Source organism: Carcharhinus amblyrhynchos, chromosome 15, assembly GCF_965287045.1.
Source record: "Carcharhinus amblyrhynchos chromosome 15, sCarAmb.v2.hapA, whole genome shotgun sequence".
Taxonomy (NCBI): domain Eukaryota; kingdom Metazoa; phylum Chordata; class Chondrichthyes; order Carcharhiniformes; family Carcharhinidae; genus Carcharhinus; species Carcharhinus amblyrhynchos.
In genome coordinates this window covers 71,153,572-71,177,581 of record NC_137338.1, presented here as the reverse complement: position 1 = coordinate 71,177,581, position 24,010 = coordinate 71,153,572, and positions in this window count along the sequence as shown.

Below are 24,010 nucleotides of genomic sequence, written 5' to 3'. Positions count from 1 at the left end.
TAATACTCTTTATTCTTCCTGCCAAGTGAAGAAATTCACAAATTCTGACATTATACTCCATCTGCCAGATGTTTGTTCACTCACTCAGCATATCTAATCTATCTGAAAACTCCAAATGTCATCTTCACAACATGCTGGGGCAATGTTGACCCTGCATTTGGCATCTGTGCGAATGCCAGTGGGGGCTCAATATCCAGAAGGCACAGTTCTCACCGGAAAACGTGACTTTGGATCTTCCTGGCCCCTCGCTGGCAACACCATCAGGCTCAAGCCCACAATGGGTGTGAACCTGATTTGCATGCATTTTTAAAAAATTAAACAACTTCCTCCCTGCTCTATCTTGAACCCTTGCTGTACCTTGAAACCATCCCAAAGTGATGCCACCTATTGTAGGGGTCTCCCCGGGAATGTAAAGGTAAGTAAATATAGCCCCTGGAGGAATGAGGAACGTGGCAAGGCAGTGCCCCTAACAATGCCCCTAGCACAGGTTGGCAATGCAGGATTGGCACTATGTTCATGCACCGTTTTGGAGGTCATTCCTTTCATCCCAGGACATCACTGCATGAGTTCTTCAAGGTACTGTCATAGGCACAACCACCTCCAGCTACTTCACCTCCATCATAAGGTCAGATGTGGAGATGTTTGTAAATGATTGTGCAATGTTCATCACTACCCGTGACTCCTCGCATAATGAAGACCTGGACAACATTCAGGCTTGGGCTGATAAATAGCAAATAACATTTGTGCCAGACAAGTGTCAGACAATAACCATCTCCAACATTAGAGAATCTAACTATCATCCCTTGACATTCAATGGCATTGAATAATTGAATCCCCTGTATCAGCATTCTGGGGGCTCACTGGCTTCCAGTTAACAACACCTCGTTCCTTGTTTTCAAATCCTTACATGGCCAGGCTCCTCTCTATCTGTGTAATCTCCTCCTACCTTACACCACTTCAAGGTATCTGCACTTCTTTACTTCCCTAGTTTATTAGCTCCACCATTGATATCTATAGGCCGTAGGCTCTGGAATTCTCTCCTTAAACTTTTTGGCCTCATTATTCTTCTTTCCTCTTTTAAGATGGAACTTAAATGGTCAGTGTCTGTGCAAGTGAGATTGACTGCGTACTTCCCAGTTACGGAACATGGCCAGCATCCTGGATGTGTATATTTATCATGTCTCACTGCTAACCTTGATTTGTTCTATCAATAGTAATTGATTTTAAACTGTGCACCAGAGGAAATTGCCTGGTGATATTCTTTTATCATCCACTGTGCCCTTTCTTCCCAAGCCATCCAGGCTTAACCCTGTCGGAACATAAACACAGACACAAATGATCAAATTTATGTGCGCATTCATGCATATGCACAGATCAATTTTTGCACACACAGACATGTTCACTTTCCTTCAAGTACAGGTATATACATGCAAATACGTACCCATCTACTTGAAGATGTATAAAAAAAATTTGTGTCATGCACACTGTCACAAATAGGCATGTCACTGGGTTACTGTCGATTTGTGCCTGGGGAAGCTTATCTTTCTTGCGTTATCTGTTTGCTCAGCTGTTATGATGTAGATCTTTATGATTACAAATGTGATTACTATAAAATTTAAATATATTTATTTTATTATTTAACTCTTTGATTTTGGAATTCTGGTTCAACAACATTTATTACATTTTTCAAAAGCCACAATTGTAATGTTTAAAGCTTTTTAATAAAGGCTTTCACTGTTCCGCGTCCTGGCAATGTTATAATGTTGCTAATGATTTGCTTGAGGTCGAGCAGTTGTAACATTGCATTGTGGGTATGATCATTTGTCAAAAGTTTTAAATATCCAAACTTCTTTAAAGTAAATATATTATTTAGTTTTATATAAATAATTGTGCCAAAGATTGGAATTTGTGAGGTGGTACAGAATGAATTTACACACACATGAAAACATGTGTCTTGCAGTTATGTGTATTTTAGGGTAGAATGAGCATTCTTGACCTTTTTCACAAGTGACTATATTTATTATCATTGAATGCATGTTTGTTCTTGTAACTTAATATCAGGACCATCTCAGCCCCTCTCAGTATTACACCCAGTTAAACACAGTAGGGCAGCATGTTAGCACAGCAGATAGCACTGCTGCCTCACAGCGCCAGGGACCCGGGTTCGATTCCCGGCTCGGGTCACTGTCCATGTGGAGTTTGCACATTCTCCCTGTGTCTGCATGGGTTTCCTCCCACAGTCCAAAGATAGTGTAGGTTAGGCGGATTGGCCATGCTAAATTGTCCATTAGTGTCAGGGGGTTTACAGGGTAAATATGTGGGGCTGCAGGGATAGGGCCTAGGTAAGATCATTATTGGTGCAGGCTCAATGGTCTCCTCCTGCACTGTACGGATTCTAGGAAGTCTATAAAAACCTCACTTCAGCAGATCAGAATACACTTTTTAGCCAGGAAATCTAAGTTTTGTTTTATGAATTGAGTCCATGTAGAGTGATAATATGGGTACATTTTATATTATTTTGCACGTGACATATATATTCTCAGTTATCAAGGAAACCTATATCTATGTCTGTCCATGGTTAATCAAATGAGAGGTCTTTGAAGTCAAAATATCTGGAATCTAAGGGATAAAAAAGATTAAGTGTTGAAATTGTTGTATAATTAGTGCATTTCAAAAGAGGTTCAAAGCTGACAAGGAATATTTGCATCTTACAGGAGATTCATGAGTAAACAGGGGCAGACATTTTTCATTTTCTTCCACCCAAAATAGAGGTAATATGGAAATACGAAAGGTTTTAATATTTGGGATATCATATTTAGAGAGATTTAGCGAAGACAATAGAAAGTGAACATGAAAGGGAAAAATGTATTTATGAGGACATCTTTCCAGCCTGGTATGGTATTGCAGTGGGGGAAGCCCACCAGATTCTGAGTTTTGGCATGAGCTGAAAAGCTGTGGAAGCTGTGAATTGAGAAATGTAATTTGTGAATCAGCTTATTTTGAATCTGCCTTTGGAAAACATCAGCACATGTGGTTCTAGGAAGTCACAGAATGTATTTCTGTTTTCAGTAAAAGGCAATTTTTTGATTTGGATAGCATGATTTGGATTTTCGGTAAAGAACCTATAAAGATCCTTGCCAAAAAGTTAGTTTCATTGGCCTAAATCTTTCATCCTGTTTGCTGCGGGAATTGTCGGGGTGGGATGAATAATTTGATGGATTAGTGAAAGATCTGTTGGGAATTTCCAGCCCCAGGGCGGGCATTGCAGGAAAATCCTACCCATTGTGTATCTTTCGTAAGGCATTTTTGAGGATTATATTGTAAGGTATTTTCTAATGTATATCTTTTACCTTTTGAGTTTTAATTTATATATTTTCTTTTACTAAATATAATTAATTATTCAAATATTATAAGTTATCACCAGAGTTGTGCGCTTTGGGTTCAGTGGTTATCCCTCTTTATTTCTACAAACAAGTGCAATTAGCTAAAACAGATTTCAATCTGAGATTTAGCTAAGATAGATTTCAATCTGAGATTTGGCTTGCTCACCATTAACACCAGCTACGGTCATGATACAGTTACCTAATTTAACATAATTTATTGCTTATATGCAGGCGATGAAGAATATGAAGTTTTAACATGACCTGGCAATGGAAATGGACCTGATAGAAAATAAAAACCTTGCATCAAAGAGCAGCTCTCAAGAAAGCTTGAATATTTCTTATTGCCAGCATCACAGAGGTTGTAAGCGAGAAATAACTTGTCATTGCCAACCGGTGAGTGGATCATTTAATCAGTTCCACTTCATTATACCATCAGAACTGCTAGAGGATATTTGCATTATTGGATATTAGTCACCACTTCATTTCAAGAAGCAAAGCAAACACTTTCAGGCTGTGCACTGCACCAATGTAGCCTTTCATTAAACATTTTGTTAGTTGTGTATGACTGTTTTACACAGTTTTAATATAGCGTAAATATTGATCTGGCATCAATTTAGGAGCCAGGGAATGATCCATTGAGAATGTAGGTAGAAATAAAATGCTGTAAATCATTGCAATTTGCAAAGGCTTGAATAAAAAAATACAGATAATAATGATCAGAAATGAGTCTTTCGATCAGAGATGTCCTAGCTGCTACTGATCAACACCTGCAGCCCCCAAGCTCTGGCAATCTGGCTCTTCAAATCCATGATGTGGAGATGCCGGCATTGAGCTGGGGTAAACGCAGTAAGAAGCCTCACAACACCAGGTTAAAGTCCAACAGGTTTGTTTGATAGTGAATGCCACAAGCTTTTGGAACGCTGTTCCTTCGTCAGGTGTGTGGAGAGTTCTGATCAGAAATAGAGCATATAAAGGCACACACAGTTTACAGAATACTGATTAGAATGCGATTACAGCTAATCTGCTATTCAAGTCTTAAAGGTGCAGATAATGTGAGTGGGGATAGCATAAAGCATAGGTTAAAGAGATGTGTATTGTCTCCTTACAGGACAGTAAGTGGGATGTTGCAAGTTCAGGCAAATCTACGACAATGGATGAATGAACACATAAGAACAGGAGCAGGAGTAGGCCATCTAGCCCTTCGAGCCTGCCCCGCCATTCAATAAGATCCTGGCTGATCTGTCGTGGCTCAGTTCCACATTCCCGCCCTCTCTCCATAACCCTTAATCCCCTCGCTTATCAAAAACCCATCAACCCGCGTCTTAAAAATATTTAGCGAGGCAGCCTCCACCACTTCAACGGGCAGAGAATTCCAGAGATTCACCACCCTTTGAGTGAAGAAGTTCCTCCTCAACTCCATTCTAAACCGCCCCCCTTTATCTTGAGGCTGTGCCCCCTAGTCCTACTGTCCTTTCTGAGCGGGAAGAGTCTCTCCACCTCTATCCTTTCCATCCCATTCATCATCTTATACATCTCAATGAGATCTCCCCTCATTCTTCTAAACTCTAACGAGTACAAGCCTAGTTTATTCAGCCTCTCCTCATAGCTCAACCCCCTCAACTCCGGTATCAGCCTAGTAAACCTCCTCTGCACTCCCTCCAAGGCCAAAATATCCTTGCGTAAGTGCGGCGACCAAAACTACACACAGTACTCCAGCTGCGGCCTCACCAATGCCCTATACAGCTGCAGCAAGACCTCCCTACTTTTATATTCAATCCCCCTCGCGATGAAGGCCAGCATCCCATTCGCCTTCCTGACCACCTGCTGCACCTGCAAGCTGGGTTTTTGTGACTCATGCACAAGGACCCCGAGGTCCCTCTGCACCGTCGCCTGCTGCAGTTTTTCGCCCTGTAAGTAATAGTCCTTCCTACCATTATTCCTACCAAAGTGGACCACCTCGCACTTGCCAACATTAAATTCCATTTGCCATTTCCTGGCCCATTTGCCCAGCCTATCTAGATCGTTCTGCAGACTCTCCACACCCTCTGCGCAATTTGCCGTTCCACCAATCTTGGTGTCATCAGCAAATTTTGACACCATACACTCGGTTCCCTCCTCCAGATCATCTATATAAATGGTAAATAGCTGAGGCCCCAGCACCGACCCCTGGGGCACTCCACTAGTCACCAACTGCCAATCCGAGTAGCACCCATTAACCCCCACTCTCTGCCTCCTATTTGACAACCAATCCTCTATCCACTCTAACACCCTACCCCCAACTCGACAATCACCAGGCAAGACTGTTCCCTTCCTGTTGGCGAACACTTCAGCGGTCACGGGCATTTGGCTTCTGATCTTCGGGTAAACGTTCTCCAAGGCGACCTTCACGACATACGACAGTGCAGAGTTGCTGAGCAGAGACTGATAGCCAAGTTCTGCACACATGAGGATGGCCTCAACCGGGATCTTGGGATCATGTCACACTATCTGTAACCCCCACGACTTACCTGAACTTGCAACATCTCACTTACTGTCCTGTCTGGAGATAATACACATCTCTTTAACCTAATGCTATCTCCACTCACATTGTCTGCATCTTTAAGACTTGAATAGCAGGTTAGCTGTAAAGACTTGCATTCTAATCAGTATTCTGTAAACTGTGTACACCTTTGTATGCCCTGTTTGTGATCAGAACTCTCCACTCACCAGACGAAGGAACAGTGTTCCGAAAGCTTGCGGCGTTTACTATCAAATAAACCTGTTGGACTTTAACTTGGTGTTGTGAGACTTCTTACTGTCTTCAAATCCAGCCAGATTTGTCCTATTTGCGCTTGGACATCTTATTTTCTGTTTTGGAATTCTGTGGATTTGCTATTTTGGAAAAAGCTGCCTCATTAATGAAATATATCAGAACACTTAAAATCTAGAAGTATCAGCAGTTCAAGAAAATGCAAATTAACGGTAACATGCATTCAAAGTCCATGTAACATCCTGATTCACTGTGGTTTCAGCCATATGCTACACACCTATATGGTACACAGCTGGACAGTATTTGCCAACATGGTACACAGCTGGAATGCATATACTTACACAGTATACGAGTGTAAAGTGTGCACCCATATGACATATGCTACACAACTACATGATATCCAGCTGTAAAGTGCAAACCACATGGTACACAGCCATATGACACATACCTACATTGTATACAGCTGTACAATGAGATTGGAGTCCCCCGACATTGTACACAGCTGTACAATGAGATTGGAACCTTCTCCAGCTTGATTTTTAAGTTTACTGATGACATCATCGTAGTAGGTCAGATCTCAAATAGTGACTGGATGGTGTACGGGAAAGAGATGGAAAATCTGGTGAATTGGTGTGATGACAATAATCTCTCCCTCAACGTCAACAAAACAAAGGAGATAGTCATCGACTGCAGGAAGTGTAATGGAGAACATGCCCCTGTCTACATCAATGGGGGCAAAGTAGAAATGGTTGAGAGTTTCAAGTTTCTATGTGTCCAGATCACCAACAACCAGTCCTGGTCCCGCATGCCGACACTATAGTTAAGAAAGCCCAGCGACGCCTCTATTTTCTCAGAAGACAAAAGAAATTTGGCATGTCCACTACAACTCTAACCAACTTTTACAGATGCACCATAGAAACCATTCTTTCTGGTCGTATCACAGCTTGGTTTGGCTCCTGCTCTGCCCAAGAAACAAGAAACTACAAAAGGTTGTGAACGAAGCCCAATCCATCACTCAAACCAGCCTCCCATCCATTGACACTGCTTACACTTCCTGCTGTCTTGGAAAAGCAGCCAGCATAATTAAGGATTCCACATACCCCATACATACTGTCTTCCACCTTCTTCTGTCGGAAAAAAGATACAAAAGTCTGAGGACTCGCACCAACTCAAGAACAGCTTCTTCCCTACTTCCATCAGACTTTGAATGGACCTACCTCGCATTAAATTGATCTTTCTCTATACCCTAGCTATGACTGTGACACTGCATTCTGCACTCTCTTTTCCTTCTCTATGAGCGGCATACTTTATCTGTATAATGCACTAGAAACAAAACTTTTCACTGTAGTCTAATACATTTGTCAATAATAAATCAAGTCAAATCCAATGCCACATTTTTATATGGTACACAGCTGTATGATGCATAGCTACATGATATAAAGCTGCATAGTATACACCAATATGGTAAACAGCTGTATGGTACACACTTAATGGTACACAGCTGAATGTTACTCACCTACATAGCCATATAGCACACAAAGACAGAAATAGTTTGGATGCAGTTCCCTTAGATTAGCACTTGTGCTTTCAGTAATCATATAGTCCTTTTGAATTTGATAAGCTCACTGGCCATTTCTAATGAATCAGTATTCATTGTAAATCAGGATTATAAATCATTCTTCTGTAAAGTTGTCAATTATATTTTACAGCTATTGTTAATTATGAAGGGAAGTTACACTTCAAAATTGTCACAAAGCATTAAAATAAATGACCACATGCACTCTGGAGAAATAAGTATCTGAAATGATAACTAAGAGTGATCTAAATTAGCCACTGAGTCAGTGGATTAATGGTGGGAACCTCAGGACCAATGGGAAAAAGAATTCCCTTGTGACTTGGGTAGTGACTGGTGGAGCGGATCATTACAGAATCCATTGGTGGAACTAAAAACTGGATCGTCTCCAATAACAGACAGACAATGCTCTTTGTGAGTTTGCTGTTCATATAGTGGTGGAATTTACCCTCAGTATGTTGGCTTCCTGCAACTGAAATGTCATTACTTTTGGGATCTTACATCAGGGATAAAGTGATTGCACATTTGGACAAGTATGAGGAACGATCAAAGAGAGTCATCACGGATCAGTGAAGGGTAGGTCATGTCTGCCTAATCGACTTGACTTTATGGAGCAGATCAGTAACAACTGACTATAGATGTGGTCAATATAGACTTCCAGAAAACATTTGATAAGGTTGACGCAAGTGATTAATTGCAAAAAAGGAAAGTGCATGAAATTGGACGTAACCTTATGACATTGTTGGTAATTGATTGGAGAATAGGAGACAGAGAGAAAGGATGTAAGAAATGTTCTCCGATTGGAAGGATGTGACAAGTGGTATTCCCCAGGAATACATGCCAATGTGTCAGCATTTCACCATAAAAATTAATGGCTTTAAAAAGGAATTAATGAGTTGTATATCCAAATATGAAGATGACAGTAAATTAGGTGGCACAGTAATTTGTACAGATGGGAGCAGAACGTTATAAAGGGACATCAGCAGATTAAATGAATGGGCAAGACTCTGGCAGGTAGCGTTCAGTTCAATGTAGGGAAGTGGGGAGGATCTGAGGAAGATAAAACTGAGTGTCTTCATAAGCATCATGGAAGAATCTTGATGGACTTAGATTGCTAAAAGCTAGTGTGCATGTCCACCAAAGTAATCAAAAAGACTATCAGAAAACTGTCCTTTATTTTGCTTCCCAAGGGGGTTACAGTATAAAGCAGAGAAGAGATAGAATACCATTTGGAGTATTTTGCTCAATTTTGGGAGGTGAATCTCAAGAAGGATATTTGGAGCAGGTGCAGCAAAATTCACCAGGATTAAATTAAGGTTAATAGGGTTAAAGTAGTGGGGCAGGTTACAGAACCTGAGAGGTTGGGATTTTCTTAACAGCATGTCATTGCTGATGTTGTAACCAGATTTGTGCATGACTTTCACTCTCTCTCCTTTTGCACGCGATTATAAGTAAAATTCAAAATTTTAGCAGCATGCATGCAAAACAGCATCAGCTGACAGTGCTGCACCTCTGGGTGGTCTATTCAAGAACTTCCTGGTCAAATAGGCTGGTTCTGCATTATGCCCACAACGTTCTTGACCGAGTGCATTGCCATTAACATGGTGATGCAGGGGGTGTTTTTCAAACTTAAATTTTGCTTTTAAATATTTAACATTCCATTGGTTTCACTTTATTCATATCGATATCATAGTAGAATAAAATCAAAATAATGCAGGTGCTGGCGAAATGAAATAAAAACAAAAAATACTGGATAAATTCAGCAGGTCTGGTGGCATCTGTGGAGAGAGTAAAACAGAGTTAACAATTCGAGTCCATATGACTCTTCTTCAGAATTGAAGAAACATTATGCAAACTTGAAACTTATACGTTTTTCTGTCTCCACAGATGTCACTGGACCTACTATTTTTACACTGCAACTAGCTTATTCAGAAATCTAAATGTACTGGCATGCCACATGGTTGACGTGCATTGATGGTTACAGGGGATTTATGAATATTTATTTCTTGTGGATTTGTCTGGGGCAGTGCCCCCTGTCACCAAAGGGTAGTGAGGAAGGGACATGAGCATGGCCTTAAAGGAGGGCAGGCACTGTAGTGGTGTTTGCAGGGCCGAGGGGGGATGGTGGGGGAAGGCGGCAGGGGAGGTCTGTAAGGCTGTCTATAGATTGGCATACCCTTTAAAAATAGTGGCCTGACCTTTGAGGAGCCGGCTATGTTGGCATGTACAGGTCCTCGGCATCTCTTTCCTGGTGGGCGTCACCCAAGTTCCCAAAAATGTGGGTGGTTTGTGCCGACCTACTTGATGGGAATCATACTGATTTTCCCGCTAGGATCAACACTTGGAAATTTTTTGGGAGGATATGTGTCCCCAGTGTAGGCCAGATCAGGTGAGGAATGCGGATTTCCTTCCCTAAACAAACAAATGCCCATCTAAGACACTAGTGAACCGGATGGATTTATATGACAATCAGCAAGAACTTCATCAGTCACCATTATCGAGAATATCCTTCAACTCTAGGTTTTAATTAATTTAATTTAAATTCTACCAGCTGCCATGGTGAGGTTTGAACTCCAGAATATTAGCCTGGGGCATGTGGCTTATTAGCCCAACAACAATATCACTACACCACCATTTGACCTTGATGTTTTGTGGGACAACTGGACAAAATAAGAACATAGGGCATGTTCTAACCACTGCTTTACGGCCATATTGCAGTGGGAAAATGCTGTAAACTCGGGCAGAAAGACGCTAATGCGAATGATGCTGGTTTTCACGACTGGGAGGATCTTATGGCAGCTGGATTCCAGGAACAGTCAGTCTCTCGCTCAACATGAATAAGAGACTGGTTAATGTATTTAAATTTATTTAAATATGTATTAACATGTAATCAGTGAGCCCAGTGCTCAATCGTCCGGGCTCGCTCACCGTTATGGCCCCGTTGGGAGAAAACACCCACTCCCCATGAACACAACAGTCGTGATGGTCTTGCCGGTGGAACTGGAGGCTATTGAGGCTCCCCCCGACAAGGGAGACTGAGGGCAAGGTGGGCATATCCCTTGGGCAGTGCCATCCTGGCACTTTGGCAATGCTCACTTGGCATCTGGGCAATGCCCAGTGGGCAGTGCCAAGGGGAGTGGGGCGGTGGGTAGGTGGCAGGCTTGTGGGGGGCAATACCGGGGAGAGCCAATGGGAGCAGCCATTTGGGGTCAGCTGCAACTCTGCATGAAATCAGCGGGGGAGGGCGGCGGGGCCCTGATCGAAGGGGGAGGGCAGTGGAATTAGCTCCGCAGATAGATGTAAAGGGGTATAATGTCACTGGGACTACAGTAGTATGGCTTTAAGGTGACCAAGCATGGGAACTAAACATTGAGGGCTATTCAGTGGGTGGGAAGAACAGACAGAAAGGAAAAGGTGTTGGAGTTGATTAAAGAAGATATTGATACAATATTGAGGAACGATATTAACACAGATGATATGGAATCTGTATGAGTTGAGTTACGAAACACCAAGGGGCAAAAACATTTGTGGGGGGGGTGGTGGTATACAGACCACTAACCGTTCGTGGTAATGTTGGGAATAGCATTAGACAGGATATCAGAGGATATGATAAAGGAACATCTGTGATCATGGGTGACTTTAATCTCATATCAGGTGGGTAAGTCAAATTTGTCACAGTACAATAGAGGAGCAATTTTTGGGATGTGTACAGGGTGGTCTTCTGGACCAATAAGGGAACAAGCCACCTTAGACTGTGCAATGAGAAAAGATTAACTGGCAATCTAGTTATGAGAGAACCCTTGGGGATGAATGGTAATAGTATGATAGAATTCTTTGTCAAGGTGGATAGTGACATAGTTGATTCTGAAACCAGGGATCTGAATCTCAATAAAGGTAGCTACGATTTGACCATGATGGACTGGGAAACATTACTGTAAGGAAGGACAGGCAATGGCAGGCATTCAAGAAACCAATAGGTGAACTCCAAATGTTGTTTATTCCTATTTGGTGTAAGAGTGGAAAGGGAATTGTGGCCAAACCCTGGCTTATAAAGGAAATTAGAGATAGTATCAGATTCAAAGAAGAAGCATTCAAATTGGCAAATAACAGTAACAGACAGGAATTGGGAGCAATTAAAAATTCGGCAAAGGTGGACCAAGGGATTGATTAGGAAGGGGAAAATGGAGAACATAAAAACTGATTTGTAAACATTTCTATAGGTATATAAAGAGAAGAAGACTTACAAAAATGAATGTAGGCCCCTTACAGTCAGAGACGGGGGGGGAATTCATAACAGGAAACAAAGAAAAGGTTGAGGACCTAATTTCATTCTTTGCTTCTTTCTTCACAAAGGAAAACATGAATAATGTACTGCAAGTTCTGAGAGAAACAAATTCTAGTGAGGAGCTGAAGGAAATCAGTATCAGTAGAGAAATGGTTTTGGGGAAATGAATGGGACTGAAAGTGAATAAATCTTCAAGGCTGATAATCTTCATCCCAGAGTATTTCATGGTGGTCATTTTCCAAAATTCTGTGGACTCTGGGATGGTTTCTACTGATTGGAGGGTAACTAATGTAAGCCCACTCTTCAAAAAGGGAAGCAGAGAGAAAACACAAAACTATAGACCAGTGATCCTAGTATCGTTACTGGGGAAGCTGTGAGAGTCCATTATCAAGGATTTCATAACTCAGCATTTGGAAATTAGTGATAAAATCAGACAAATGCAACATGGATTTACAATGGGGAAATCATGCTTATCAAATCTGTTGGATTTCTTTCAGTATGTAACTAATAGAGTTGACCAGGGAGAACTGGTGGATGTAATTTATTTAGACTTTCAGTAGATTTATGACAAGGCCTCACATAACAGATTACTATGTAAAATTAAAGCATGTGGGATTGCAGATAATGGGGCGATTCTCTCACCCAACTGCGCTAATTTTCTAATACAGCGGGATAGGAGAATCTCACGGCTGGGCATGTGCTGGATTTGTGCATGCGTTCCCACTGCGGCCGCGTTTCCCAGTGCCGGATTTCCAGCACCATCAGATCAGTGCTGGAAACCAGTGGGAAGATCAGGCAAGTAATTTTAATCTTATTGTAATGTAATTTAAATGTAATTAGCAGGCCCGGGACTGAATTCTCCAGGCCCGCTAGCCTCTCCCCCTCCTGCCAGAGTGTTTCACTCCAGCAGGGATTACACTAAGTCCCCACTTTTGGGAAGCTAGTTGACCAGATTCTACATCAGTGGTGGGGGACAATTGGGGTACCCCAGGGGGTCAGGCGGCGGAGGGGGGGGCGGTTGATGCTCCCTGAGCACGGGCACCCTGGCATGGCCCAAAGGGAAAAGCATCCATGCCCATGGGGCACCTTGATTCTGCCCATCAGGCATGGGGCAGTACCAAAGGGGCAGGGCCTAGGGGCCAATTGGTGGGGATGGAGAATCCCGCTGACACTCTGCATTGGGATCAGTTGGGGCAGGAGGGATGCCAAAGATCAGGGCAGGATGGGGGGGGTGGTTTGCTTCTGGGGAAGGGGTTGTTTGGCACTGCTTGGGGAGACCAGCTGATTGGGGGGGCTAGCTTTGTGTTGGGGGGGGGGGAGATCAGGGTGGGCTGGATGGCAGTGGGGATTCAGAGTCTGGGAACGGTTGGAGGCCCACAATCAGGCTGTGTGGGGCTGGGGAGGCTCAGCATTGTGGGGATGCAGGTGCTGGCCAGCAAACAGGAAGCTGACAGTTCGGGGCCACTGTACATGTGCAGAAGTCCGCTGGTTTCAGCTTCCCTGGCGGGGTTAGGCCCTGCCACGTGAAATTTAATAATATTCACGCTGGTGGCCACTGCATTCCACAGAGTGTAGGAGATTCTAGTGTGAATTAAGAACATAAGAACATAAGAACATAAGAAATAGGAGCAGGAGTAGGCCATCTGGCCCTTCGAGCCTGCCCCGCCATTCAATAAGATCATGGCTGATCTGTCGTGGCTCAGTTCCACTTTCCCGCCCTCTCCCCATAACCCTTAATCCCCTCTCTTATCAAAAACCCATCAACCCGCTTCTTAAAAATATTTAGCGAGGCAGCCTCCACCACTTCAACGGGCAGAGAATTCCAGAGATTCACCACCCTTTGAGTGAAGAAGTTCCTCCTCAACTCCGTTCTGAACCGCCCCCCCTTTATCTTGAGGCTGTGCCCCCTAGTCCTACTGTCTTTTTTGAATTACTCCAGTTTTCCGGTGAATTCAACACTTAGAATTTTTTTAGGAGAATTTCGGTCAACATCTTGAGAGGATAGAAAGCTGGTTAGCAGACAGGAAGCCAAAAGGTGGAATAAACAGGCTTTTTTTCCAGTTGGCTGGCAATGACTTGTGGGATATTGTAGGGATCTGTGCTCGGACTCCAACTTTATATATTAATAGATTGGTTAAGGGAAGTAAATATATTATCTCCAAATATGCAGATGACACAAAACTGGGCGGGAGAGTGGGCTGTGAGGAGGGTGCATTGTGTTTTGGACAGGCTGAGTGAGTGGACATATGCATGCAGATGCAGTGTAATGTTCAGTATAAGTGTAAATATAAGGTTATCCACTTTGGTGGCAAAAATAGAAAGGCAGATTATTATTTGAATGGATGTAAATTGAGATGGGTGGATACTCAGTGACATCTTCATAGAACCCTACAGTGCAGAAAGAGGCCCTTCGGCCCATCAAGTCTGCACCGAACACAATCCCACCCAGGCCCTACCCCCACATATTATACCCACTAATCCCTCGAACCTACACATCCCTGGACATTAAGGGGCAATTTCTTAGCATGGCCAATCAACCTAACCTGCGCATCTTTGGACTGTGGGAGGAAACCGGAGTACCCGGAGGAAACCCACGCAGACACGAGGAGAATGTGCAAACTCCACACAGACAATGACCCAAGCTGGGAATCGAACCCAGGACCCTGGAGCTGTGAAACAGCAGTGCTAACCACTGTGCTACTGTACCACCCAGTGTCCCCATGCAGCTGTAACTGAAAATAAGTGCGCAGAGGTACAGCAAGCAGTAAAGAAGGGAAATAGTATGTTGGCCTTCCATAGCGAGAAGCTTTAAGCATAGGAATAGGGATGTTTTATTGGAATTGTATAGAGCATAGCTGAGGCCACACCTGGAGAAATATGTGCAGTTTTGGTGCTCTTATCTGAGGAAAGAGGTCCTTGCTATAGAGGGAGTACAGCGACTATTTACCAGGCTGATGTCTGGGACGGCAAGACTGTCATATGAGGAGAGACTAAGTCAGTTAGGATTATATTCACTGGAGTTCAGAAGAATGAGAGATATATCTTATAGAAATTTATAACATTCTAACAGGATTAGACTGGGTAGATTCAGTAAGAATGTTTTCGATACTGGTTGAGACGCTGGGGGGGGGTGGGTGCGGGTCCAGAACTAGAGGTCAAAGCTTGAGGATAAGGGTCAAACCTTTTAGAACTGAGGTGAGGAGAAATTTCTTCACCCAGAGAGTGGTGAATATGAGGAATTCACTATCACAGAAAGTAGTTGAGGCCATAACATTGTGTGATTTCGAGAAGGAATTAGGTAGAGGTTTTGGGGCTAAAGGGATTAAGGGACATTGGAGGAGGGCAGGATCAGAATATTGAAATTGATGATAAGCCATGGTCATATTGAATGTGGAGCAGGCCCCAAGAACCGAATGGTCTACTCCTCCTTCTACTTTCTATGTCTGTTTCCATGTAAGGATATCAAATTATTTGGACTGGAGATGAAAAAATGTGAGGTGAATTGAGGTGGAGATCTAATTGAACGGGAAAGCAGATTCGAGCGACTGAATGGCTTATTCTTCTTTCTGCCTTCCTACTCAGTCAACCGTGTGTGACTGCTCAGTTTGCTAGAGGACAAACACGTTGGAAAGCAATCTAAATAAAGCAACAAGACTGATAATATGTCCTCGAAATAAACAGTGCTGAAGAAATATAGTTTGGCAAATGAATCTGTTCTCACTGGGAAACGGCACTAACAGGGAAAAGCAGCATGAAGTGATGAGCCGAGTTTTAAAATGATGGAGGTGATCAGTGGGATGGTTGCGGGAAGTATTTTGTATTGAACCAGAAGAAAACCCTAGGGGAGTAATTACAAGATACGGATACTGTGAGCTGACCATATCAAGAATAACTATCTCATGGCTCCCTGTTTCACTCGTGGTAATAACTCCAAGAGATTGCTTACATTGGGCGTACGGCTGCAGCTAGTGTGTTCAAATTACATGGTGAGATAGTTGCGTACAAACACTTCACACTCATTTGGAAATCCCTCTCTCCATCTTTTTTAGCAGGGACACTGACCTATTCACTTTAAATGCCAGTACATGGATGGTGAAAGAACATAACATCAGGAACCTTCACTAAACAACACTTCATATTGAAAGAAACAACCTTAAATTTTTGAAGAATATGAGGGATGGGGATGCTTTCCTGCTCCTGTTTTCAGCAGGCAAAAATGGCAGAGTGGGTGGTGAATACTGCGAGAGTCCCAAAACTTCTTTTACACTGGCAGGATTTATCCAATTGATTGTCCCCATCTCCAGAGGCATAATGGGAATCCTGACTTTGAACATCTTGAACTGTATGCTTCTGTGATGTTCTGTTGCCCGGTCTCTCAATCAGGCATTGAGGACCTAATAGCGAAAGATCCCTTCCTTGGAGGCTGCTGGCAAACCCAACATTGTCGGTGTCAATTGGCTCATTAATAAACCTAATTAACATCTGGTTGACGGTGGCCAGGAATCCTGTGGTAGCCTCTTCCACGCATTGGCTTAATGGGGGGGCGGGGGGGAGGGGGGGCGGGGTGTAGTTTGGGAGACTGACATCGGGCCTCTCTTGAGATTAATTGGGTCTGGCCACTAGGGTTCCCACAGCAACAATCTGCTCTAAATCCAGCTCTATGATTCTGTGACTCCAGGAGAAGACAAGCAACCAGTTCATTGTTGTTCTGTAATGGTCCTCGTGAGAAGTGCATTAGAGCAGCTCAGGGCAGGGCCTCCTTCAGATTTTAACATCTTCTTTGTAGGGCAGTACACGACAGACAGTTCCAGCCTCCCGGACTACTTGGATCCATTACAGTTTGCCTACCGCCGCAACAGGTCCACAGCAAACGCTATTTCCCTGATCCTGCACTCAACCCTGGAACACCTAGATAACAAGGACACCTTTGTCAGGCTCCTAATTATTGACTACAGCTCAGCCATCAACACTATTATTCCCACAAAACTCATCTGCAAACTCCATGGCCTGGGCCTTGGCACGTCCCTCTGCGACTGGATCCTGAACTTCCTAAATCACAGACCACAATCAGTAAGGATAGGCAACAAGACCTCCTCCACAATCATCCTCAACATCGGTGCTCCACAAAGCTGTGTTCTCAGCCCCCTACTATGCTCCTACCTTACGCACCTATGTCTGTGTGGCCAAATTCTGCTCCCATTTCGATTTTCAAATTTGCTGACAACACCACCATAAGTGGGTTGGATCTCAAACAATGACGAGACAGAATACAGGAATGAGGTAGAAAATCTGGTGAACTGGTGCGGCAACAATAATCTCTCCCTCAATGTCAACAAAACAAGGGAGATTATCATCGACTTCAGGAAGTGTAAAGGAGAACATGCTCCTGTTTACATTAATGGGGACAAAGTAGAAAGGGTCGAGAGCATCAAGTTTTTAGGTGTCTAGATCAGCGAAAACCTGTCCTGGCACCTCCATGCTGACACTATAGTTAAGAAAGCCCACTAATGCCTCTACTTTCTCAGAAGACTAAGGAAATTTGGCATGTCAGCTACGACGCTCACTAACCTGTACAGATGCACATAAGAACATAAGAAATAGGAGCAGGAGTAGGCCAACTAGCCCTTCGAGCCTGCCCCGCCATTCAATAAGATCATGGCTGATCTGAAGTGGATCAGTTCCACTTTCCCGCTTTCTCCCCACAACCCTTAATTCCCCTGTCTATCAGAAACATATCTACCCATGTCTTAAATATATTCAGCGAGGTGTGCACCATGGAAAGCATTCTTTATGGTTATAACACAGCTTGGTATGGCTCCTGCTCTGCCCAAGACCACAAAGAACTACAAAAGGTCATGAATATAGCCCAATCCATCATGCAAACCCTCCCATCCGTTGACTCTGTATACACTTCCCGCGGCCTCGGCAAAGCAGCCAGCATAATTAAGGACCCCATATACTCGGACATTCTCTCTTCCACCTTCAGGGAAAAGTCCAAGATCACGTACCAACTGACTCAAGAACGGCTTCTTCCCTGCTGCTGTCAGATTTTTGAATGGACTTACCTTGCATTAAGTTGATTTTTCTCTATGCTCTAGCTATGACTGCAACACTACATTTTGCACTCTCTCATTTCTTTCTGTATGAACAGTATGATTTGTCTGTGTAGTGTGCAAGAAATAATACTTTTCACTGTATGTTAATATATGTGACATAATAAACCGAACCAAATCAAACTCTTCTAAGCGCAGTAATTTAGAACAACCAACCAACCAACTCTGTAAATTTGCTTTGGCACCACTTTATTCCTCAATAACAGACCTTTCTTTCAATCCTGGCATTTTAAGATTTCCCATAATGTTCTCATTAATCAGTAAAATTAGGCCAAATTCTCCAAAGACAGCACGCTTGTATATTTTACTGTTGCAGCTACATTGGACTTGGGCCATTTCTTTCAGCTAAGCTCCCCTCACTGCCCACTCCCCCGCCCCGCACCCCACCCCGCATCCCCACCACCTTCCCCAAACACAATCCCATCTGAGTCACACTCAGTTTTCACTCTAGCCATTGCAATAGTTGGGACAGATGAACTGGTTTGCAAATAACAGCCTGAAGAAAAGCAGAGAAAGGTTTGTGGGATGTGTCAGTTGTTATAATAGCATTTAGAACATTCCTCAGTGTTGACCAATATGCATGAAATGTTGCCATAAAATGAACCACAATGGGTCTTAAAGTTACCTATGACATTTTGTTAGATTTTAGACCTTCTTGCATTGAGTTTTGGGGTTGATTTTTTGACTGAGCTACTGCCCAATTTTAGCTCGTTCCAGGGCAAATGTGGGTGGGAGATCAGTCAGAGACTGAAGTGGACAAAGCAAATTGGAATATGTCTTGTCTAAATATGGGCTGACACCTTCAAAAGACATGGCCAGATGATGCCACACAGTGTACTTCCCATCTTCAACACCATAACAATGCTGGAGAACAGGACCACTAACTCTGTACTAGTATCTATGGCAGGTGAGAGACAATCTACGGTTCAGCATCTCTTATCCACCACCCACCCCAAGTAGAACCGCAAAAGGTTTCAAAAAAGGGCCACATTTATGCAGCATCTTTCACAACCACAGGATGTCACTGTACTTTACAGCCAATCAAGTAGATTTGAAGTGTAGTAACCATTGCAATGCAGAAACACACAGCAGCAAATTTATGCACAGCAAGCTCCTAGAAGCAGCAATATGATAAGAATGAGATAATTTGATTTTGTGATGTTGATTGAGAAATAAATCTTGGTCAGGTCTCAGCGATATCTTCCTTGCTGTTCTTTGAAATAGTGTAAACAAAGTAAAAAGTCTGACAACACCAGGTTTTAGTCCAACCAATTTATTTGATAGTAAACGCACAAGCTTTCGAGGTTTCCCTCTTCGTCAGGTGAATGGAGAGTTCTGGCCTCGGACAGAGGCCAGAACTCTCCATTCACCTGACGAAGAGGGAAACCTCGAAAGCTTGTGCGTTTACTATCAAATAAATCGGTTGGACTAAAACCTGGTGTTGTCAGACTTTTTACTGTGTTTACCCCAGTCCAACGCCGGCACATCCACTTCTTTGAAATAGTACCATGGAATCTTTTTATGACCACTTGAGAGAACGGGGCGGCCAGTTTGATGTCCCATCTGAAAGGCAGCACTTCTGACAATGCAGCACTTCCTTCAGTATGGCACTGGAGTGTTAGTTGTGGTTATTGTGCTCAATCAAGTCTTGGACTGGAGCTTTGAACTCACAACTTTCTGACCCAGAAGCCAGAGTTTTCCAGCCCTCCACCTCCCAACTCCCTCCCCATGGTGGGTTATCCAGTGGCAGAGGCAACTCACCATTGGGCCACCAGCGGGATCTTCTGACCCTGCCAAAGTCAATGGCAAATGGCATGTCTTGCCCATCCCGCCACCAGCGAACCCGCAGTGGGATTTGGTTCAATTTTGGTGGAACCGGAAAATCCTGTCAGTGGGAAGGACCAGAAAATCTCACCCAGTGACACGAATGCTACCATCTGAGCTATGGCTGACAGCCTAGTGAAAGTCGCCGTTGTTCTTTGCTGTGACACTGGAGTGGAGGAATTGTATTTCAATGCACATCCGAGAGATGGGGATCTCATCAGGCACCTAATAATAACATTCTAATGGTGGCGGTGTTGAAGGTCAATGGAAGAGCTGTTTAATTGGCACCGCGCAGCAGAATCCTTGTCCAGAGGAATATCTGAACCACTTTTATATTAAGTGAGGATGACATAACTGGAGTGGAAAGCAGGAATAATGAAACAAGCTAAATTTTCATCCTCCTGGAAAGAGTTCAGCAAGAAACTGTGGGTTTTAAGCCTTTCCTGTAAACAATTACATTTGTGGATTGGTACGCCTTAAAGCTGAGAATCTAATTGCTTCATGTGAGTGCAGTGCGTTCAGTACAAGCTAGCTTAAAGCAAGCCTCCACATATAGACTTACTGCATCTGTGGTACATTATTTACATGAACGACCATCTCCTCTAAAATATTCTTGCTTCGTATCAGCCAGGCACAGTGAAATCTTAGCCGAGAGCTAATAGCTTTAGTGCTTTGAGAAATCAGGGATATGAAAGACTCACTCTGACATAACCTTGTGTGTTTGCCTGTGATTTGGGATAGCATACAGAGTAGCTCAACACGCTGGATGACATAAAGTAATGAAAAATAGATACTGAAGACCTGACCTGAATTTAAACAAAGTATAAAATACGTTGATGATTTATCACTGGAGATTGTGCGCATTCATTGTGTTATGTCTTCATTTCAGATATTTTTCTGTTACGAGTCAGCCATTTCAAACTATCCCTTCTTCCTTACAGAATGGAATGTTTATCTAATCAATAGCTTGAATATTGCCGCCACGGCTTTTCACCTTGCGCTCATCGGGACAGACGCAAGAATACCAAATTTCAAAGGGAATAACAATTAATACTGCATGAGAAAAGGATGTTGATTGGTTGGTGATTGGGTACTGAAAATTATACTAACAACCAATTTAAGCCTCACTTATACTTGCTAGAAACCACATATATCAATAAGAAGTTTCTTTGTAGTCGTGGAAGGGTGCGTTTCTGAGGGCTGTGACTAGTGGTGTTCCTCAGGAATCAGTGCAAGGATCTTTGCTGTTCACAATATATATAAATGATTAGGAGAAAAATGTAACTGGTTTGATTAGTAAGCTTGTGAATGAGACAAATGTTGGTGGATTTGCGGATAGCGATGAGGACCATCAGAGGATATAGCAGGATGTAGATCGGTTGGAGACTTGGGCAGAGAGATGGCAGATGGAGTTTAACTTGGACAAATGTGAGTTAACGCATTTTGGATGGCCTAATACAGAAAGGAAATGTACAGTAAATAGCAGAACCCTTAAGAGTATTGACAGGCAGAGGGATCTGGATGTATAAGTATACTGGTCACTGAAAATGGCAGCCCAGGTAGAGAAGGTAGTCAAGAAGGCATACGGCATGCTTGCTTTCATCGACCGGGACATTGGGTTTAAAAATTGGCAAGTCATGTTGTAGTTTTATGGAACCTTAGTTAGGCCGCATTTGGAACATACTGTTCAATTCTGGTCGCCACACTACTAGAAGGATGTGGAGGCTTTGGAGAGGGTACAGAAAAGATTTACCAGGATGTTGCCTGGTATGGAGGGCATTAGCTATGAGGAGAGGTTGGAGAAACTTGATTTGTTCTCCTTGGAATGACGGAAGTTGAGGGCGACCTGATAGAAGTCTACGAGATTACGAGGGGCATTGGCAGAGTGGATAGTCAGAAGCTTTTCCCCCGGGATGGAAGACTCAATGACTAGGGGCTATAGGTTTAAGGTGCGAGAGGCAAGGTTTAAAGGAGATGTATGAGGCAAGCTTTTTTATACAGAAGGTGGTGAGTGCCTGGAACTTGCTGCCAGGGGAGGTAGTGGAAGCAGATACGATAGTGATTTTTAAGAGATGTTTTGATAAAAGCATGAATAGGATGGAAATAGAGGGATATGGTCCCCAGAAGTGTAGGGGTTTCAGTTCAGTTGGGAAACATGGTTGGTGTAGGCTTGGAGGGCTGAAGGGCCTGCTCCTGTGCTGTAATTTTCTTTGTTCTTTATATGCAGGGCAAAAGGAACTTGTCCAAGCATTGCACCTTTTTAGATTAAAGCATGGGACAATTTTTTTTATTCTTCATGGAATGTAGACATCACTGGCTGGCCCAAAATTTATTGCCCATCCCCGATGACATTTAAGAGTCAAACACATTGCTGTGGATCTACGGTTACATGTAGGCCAGGTCTAGTAAGTCCCATGGTGCATTTTCTATAGTAATGCTTCAACCAATCAGGGTTGACTTGCCAAACAATCAACACTCTTTTCTCATGCAATATAAATTGTTGATTCTTTTGAAAGTTTGACATTCTTGCATCTGTCCTGTTGAGTGCCAGATGGAAAAGCTTTGACAATGCATCTTCCTCAGAAAATAACAAAAATTTCATCTCTGCAAGAGCTCAGAGCCTGAGCTGAACTGGAAACAATTGTTGCAAAACTCCCCATTGTCAGTGTAAATGTAAATGCCAACCCCCTGACTGCCCAACCCAGCCCTGGCCTCCCCCCACAGTATGCTCCATTATATCTGCCCTCTGTTGGATGGAGCCCATGCTAAATCTGGGACCAATTTTATTGTCTTGGCAGACTGTTGATGCGCGCTGTGATGCATCAGCAAAACGTACCCAACCTTGCAGTAAGTTAAACCTGAATTTTGACTCTGTTCTTCAGGTCCTTCATAATAGTTAGTAACTCTCCAGGATTACCCTGGAGTATCCAGGAATTAATCCAGTTTCATCTTAGATAAATGGATCCCCAGACAGAAATTGACATATGAAGCTAGAACCAAATCCTTTTCTTGAAAATGGCTTTATTTACTGAAAACAGCATTACATATATCTATCTGCCTACTATCTACCACCCAGTGTCCCAGCAGTCTCTCATTATATATACTCAAAGTGCTTAATCAATCAATTCCCTCTACTTATTTATCATTAGCATTAATAATACAACTAATATATTAACATTAACAATCTCCAAGGCTCTGCCACAACTGCCAGGGAGAAAAAGCATTAGGTCATTATTTTTAAAGAAGTTCTCTTTCCTTTGAATAATTTCACTTCTTCCTGATAGGAATGTTGGAGATGGAGAGAATTCCAGCTTGACTGGGCCAGGTTTGAGATGGTTATGCAATAAAGCCTTCAGGAATATTTCCAACCAGAGTTGGCAGTCTTACCCCTGAGACCTTACTGGAACAAATGGGGAAAATATTGTCTGCACCAAAAATAAGTAGCCTTTCCTCCCATCAATAATAACCCTACTGTCCTAACCGTTCCTGCATTTATAATTAGCAACTTTGGAGGAATTGTAGTGAATTATTTTCCCTTGCGCTGGCTGTAATTCTGCTCCACTATACCCCATTTGCAGAAGAAGAGCCTACCTTCTGTCTGCCTCAACCCACCCAAGAGTGAAGAATGCTTCCAGCCAGTTACCCTAACATTTCTTTGTAATGTTGGCGCGTGGTCTGATTGCCGGTAATTTAATCCAAATTTTAAACACGTCAGTAATCTGAGCACTTGCCAACGATGCAGCTCAATGTTATAGTAACCAGCTGGAAACCAGTTTTAGATGGCTGAGGGAAGCAGAATAGCGGCATCTGCTGCTGATTAAAGTACAAATGTTGGAATGTGGGGAAATTGATTGGAACTGTAAGAAAAGCATTTTCTTCAAATGTTTCAGGAGTGAGCTCTTTTCTCTGTGTTTATCTGAGTAGATGATTTCAGGTAGCAGGTCGTACCGATCAAGTCAGGAAAAATGACCTCGCTCATTCAAATGCACACAATCGATGAAGCAGTGAATGTACACGTGTATATTTGCGTGCAAGTGTATAAATGGCGTGTGTGTGTGTTTGCATATGTGAATGGCGTGTGTA